This window comes from Cucumis melo, unplaced genomic scaffold (genome assembly GCF_025177605.1).
Source record: "Cucumis melo cultivar AY unplaced genomic scaffold, USDA_Cmelo_AY_1.0 utg001840l, whole genome shotgun sequence".
NCBI lineage: Eukaryota > Viridiplantae > Streptophyta > Magnoliopsida > Cucurbitales > Cucurbitaceae > Cucumis > Cucumis melo.
The window spans coordinates 12,501-18,007 of NW_026124809.1; positions in this window are offsets into that span (position 1 = coordinate 12,501).

A 5,507-nucleotide genomic window follows, 5' to 3' on the forward strand; every position below is an offset into this window, starting at 1 on the left:
AATGGAATTTCCACAATGACTGCAAACCCTTCTGATAACATTTGAGAATACAAATTGTTATTGTACCCACAAAAAGGATTTTTGTTATAATAATTAGTCGACAAAAAAAAAAAATGATTCTGGTGATACATTCGAGTAATTAAATGTTTTACCATTAGTAAACTGGATTTTTTGTCATAACCAGAATTTTCCAACAAAATGGATCCATTTAAAAAATGATCATGAGAAAATGCGTAAATATACTCCCGAAAGATAAGTGGGTATAGGAAGTCACGTTGCCGAGATTTCTCAAGTTCTAAATATCCTTTAAATTCCGCCATTTAAAATTTCATTTGAACTGGGGATACGATAATGGGATTTATTGGGTTATCAAATGATACATAGTGCGATACAGTCAAAACAAGGTATTACAGTAAAATAAAGAATAATAATAGATACCTCGTAAATAGGTAAGACTTATCAACGGACTCTCTATCCTCTCTTTTCTTTTGTCATCTAATTGGTTTCTATTTTAGGATAAAAAAGATGGTTAGAAATCCTTTATTTTTTCAACCCAATCGCTCTTTTGATTTTGGAAAAAAACTCTTTATCAATATACTGCTTCTTCTACACATTCCCCTCTACCTCATAACGTAGAGTAACTAATAGTTAGGACTTAGAAAAAAATGGATAACTCACTCATAAGAAAAGTCCTTCCCGCATCAAGCACTAATATAGTTTTAACGTCTAATTAGATCGGCGAATCATTCAAATTAAGAACATAAGCCCGTTACTTTTTATTTCTCTATAATTGGAGCATAGTGCCCTATCCATTTATTCATTCGACCCGACTTTACTTTTTTTTCCGCATCAAGAATTCAAACAAGTTTGGCCTAATCTAGTAAGGTAAAAATATTACTAGAATTTTCCATTAATACGACATGCTGCTTTTTCCATTCATTCCTTTCAGGATCAGTCGCGGTCTTACAAACTCTACCGATAGTATGGACGAATCTGTTACTTCATAGAAATGTGTAAAAGATGCTAGCCGCACTTAAAAGCCGAGTACTCTACCATTGAGTTAGCAACCCCAAAATATGAAAAATTTTTCTGTGTAGATACAATCGGAATCAAAATAACAAAAGAAATGAAATTAGATGACGTAATCAAAATATTGCAATAAAAAAAACTTCTTATATCACTTACACAAAAGTAATTTTTTGTATCACAAAAAATACAATGAGACCATCATGTGCGTGAAAAGCAAGGGTCATGAAAGGGAGATAACTAGCTTCATTTATACACAATCGGATTATATTTGTTTGATACACTGTTGTCAATATTAATGTGAATAATGAAAAACGCCTATAATGGACAAAACAAAAGAATTATAAATGAATAAAAAACAAATGGAAATAACAATTTGAGTTGAATAACTATATTTAACTAGATAAAGTTAACAAAATAGAATAAGAGAAAATATTCTAATAATAATAAATTCTATTAAAATAATAGAAAAGAATTAAAAAAAACTACGTACTTAGATTGGCACTATAGAGATAATCAACATAGATAGACATAAAAGATGTAGGCGAAAGAAGAAATTAAGGAAGAAGTAGAAAAAAATATATCGGGTTTGTGGATTGAATAAACCCGATATATTTTTTTTCTATTCATCTTAGATCAATTTATATCAATAAAATAAAAATCGATTTTTTCATTAGCGAAGACGCAATTTTAAGGTAATAAGTGTATAGTATGAATAGAACAAGAGAGAGGGGGAAATACTAAAGAAAAGGTTAGTCAAAGCTATATACAAGTTAAGTTATCACACACCCTCGTTTTTTTATTTCATTAATAAAAATGGAATTTCGGTTATTGATTAAGGTGAAGTTCCGTAAAAACACCTGCCTTCTTTAAAATATCATGAACAGTTCCTGTAGGTTGAGCACCCTTTTCAAGGAAATATAGAATAGCAGGAACATTTAAATAGGTTTGATTCTTTATCGGATCATAAAAACCCACTTTACGAAGATCTCTTCCTTCTCTTCGGCATCGAACATCAATTGCAATGATTCGATAAACGGCTCATTGGGATAGATGTAAATTTTAAGTACCCCCCCCAGAACCGTATAAGAAGTTTTCTCCTCGTACGGCTCGAGGAAATTCAAAGTTATGTATAGAATTCTAATTAATGTCAAATAGATCTATAGATTATTAAATCAATTAGACTATGATTTAAAAATTTTTTTCTTATTCTTTTGTTTTTCTTTTGAAAAAAAAAACTCATTCTTATCCCCATAACTCAAGTTGGATAACTCTCACGCAAAGGAAAAAAACCCTTAAGCTTAAGCATTTCATTTATTGAGCGGTCTCTAACCTCTTTATTTTTGCCTGTCTCCGTTAGAATCTATTTCGATTCTTCATTCTGATCTAGTTTAGTTATTGAGACAATTGAAAAAGATTTTTACTTGTTCCGGGATCCTTTATCCTTTCCTTGAATCATTGGGTTTAGACATTACTTCGGTGATCTTTAATCGTTTCAAAATGGTAGCAACATACCATTTTTTTTGATTTCCTTTTTATCAAAGAATCATATAAATAATGGATTCTCGTGTGATACACTTTTAATCCAATTTGATGTTTGAATTTGAAACTTGTTCGAATTGGATCCTTTCGATTTGTATACCGAACCTATACTTACGAAGTAGTTTTAACTTATTGATTGACACTAACCCTAGATCTCTGCCCTTGATAAATGAATCAATACTTTCTACTCGAGCTCCATCATGTACTATTTACATCAAAAACCCTAAAAAAAAAAAAGAGCTCGAGTGCAACCGAACAAACTATGTCGAGTCAAGAGCATCTTCATTCCTATATAATATAAAATGGTGGGTGTAAGAATCCACAGTGGATCATGTCCTTCAAGTCGCACGTTGCTTTCTACCACATCGTTTTAAACGAAGTTTTACCATAACCTCTAATTTCTTGGAACTGGTATGTAATTGATTCATTTATGGAATCATGTATAGTCATTGGGTTAGTTGGTCCATAGTAATCTATACTCTTATGACATGGGTAGTTTTTGAAAAAGTCTTAGCAATACTTCAATTTATTGAAACCCATATTTTATTGTATATATTGTATCAATAACATTTTTTTGTATGAGTGCAATATTTATTTCTCTATATATAGATATTTTCTAGATAGAGAGAGATTTTTTGAAATTTCTATAAAATCAATTAAGAAATAATTAATTACGAATAATTAAGAATCTCCATTTTTCAATTTCTTCATAGAATGGATTCACGAGTTTAACACTTCTTCGAGTACCAAGGACTCATAAGAAATAATTAAAAAGATTTACTTGATTGAAAATTTACTACCTAAATATTATATTATAATATTATTTGAATAAATTTTTGTAAAGGATTTATTACATTTGATTATGATAAATAAATGTATATTCGGGATTAACCCATCAATTAGATAGATCTAAAATAAAAAAAAAAAAAAGAAATAAAACGATAAAAATAGATAATAACAATACATACATATCAGCATTTTCTGCCTAGTTTATTTAACTTAAGAGACTCAATAATCTTTCCTTAAAATAAAGTGAAAAAGATGTATGAATTGTTACTTGGATTTACAATTATTCATTACAGACAAACATACGAAAAAATGAGGTGAAAAGAAATACATAATATGTTACATATGTAACTTGATTCTTTGTTAATCAGATTCGGGCAGATATTCAAATTGATATCTTCCGTTATGGATTAACTCCTATCTACCCCCAATTAGATCGAGTAGATGCATCATAAATAAAAAAAGGATCCTACGGGGGACTGGACTAGTTTCGGAGGTGCTAGACTATCTTGTATAAGGCGAAAGTCAAACAGATCTAGAGTAAACGATTGTTCCTACCTATTTTTTTTTATTTGACTCTAAAATTTAGTACCCTAAACCCTAAATAGGTCTTAAGTTTCTTAAGACCATTAATTCAATTCCATTAGTGCCAAAAACACAAGACCTTCGTGTTTATAATTCAGAAATCCACAGAAAAAAAATACTCGGGTTTCACAAACCATTTAAGAGATAGAGAATAATAGAGGCTTTCGCATTTCTGAAATGCATCATTATAAGAAAATAATAAAGAACAATCACATTCGATCTATATTTAGACTCTTAAGCATAAGGTTGTTTAAAACGGCAATCTATAGTCTGATATCGAATATTTTTCCATATATCTTATAATATACTATTATTATATATAATAATAATACGCATACTCTGGGACGGAAGGATTCGAACCTCCGAATAGCGGGACCAAAACCCGTTGCCTTACCACTTGGCCACGCCCCATTTATATTCAACACTAATAAACACTAATATTGGTAGTGCTTAGTCGTCAATTCCAGTACAAATATTTATAGAATAAATTAGATTGTTGCTCAGATTTTGATACGTTTATAGATCCAATTAAACTCAATTTATTGATCATTACATATAATTCCATTAAGATATTGTATGAAAGTAGGATTTCTTCTATTCTCGTTTTATTTGAGAATTGAAGGATTTTTGATTGGCTGAGTTCAAATCAAAGAAAGGTTTTTTGACCTACTTTATGTTATTAATTTTTCCCTTATCCCTTATATCATAGCAATAATAGGGGATTAATAACTCAATCAAATCAAAAGAAATACAATTATCTTCAAGAACAAAGAAAAAAAAATTGTTATGCTTAATATCTTAAGTTTCATCGGTATCTGTCTTAATTCTTTCCTTTATTCAAGTAGTTTTTTCGTCGCCAAATTGCCCGAGGCCTACGCTTTTTTGAATCCAATAGTAGATGTTATGCCAGTAATACCTCTATTCTTTTTTCTATTAGCTTTTGTTTGGCAAGCTGCTGTAAGCTTTCGATAATATTTTTAATACTGTCCGAGACAAATTCATGATTTACTAGAAAAAAAAAAAAAAAGATTCTAACTAGTTATAAGATCAGATAAGTTGTACATACAGTCTGAAGCTTTAAGTTGAATCCAATATTGAAATTATTCTATAGCTATGATAAATCTGGATCACTCTCATTTTCTTATTCTTACTTTTTTCCTTTGAACGACCCTCTTCGAGTCCCCCACAATATAGAATTGTGGGTATGAAATCCAATTTTGAGTAATCAAGGACTCAACTCTTAAAATTTTTTCCTATTTATAGAAATAACTTCACTGCATTTCTTGGTGTCAAACCAGATTAAAATAGAGAATCTATTCTCTTAAAAAAAAAATGATCTTGGAGATTGTGTAATGCTTACTCTCAAACTATTTGTTTATACAGTAGTAATATTCTTTGTTTCTCTCTTCATTTTCGGATTCCTATCTAATGACCCGGGACGTAATCCGGGGCGTGAAGAATAACAAAATCAGATTTTTTTTCCTTGCTTGATTTTGAAATGTTCTTAACATTTTATCTATTCCACATCTTTCCTCAACTATAAAAAAATACCAAGTAATTGACAGAAA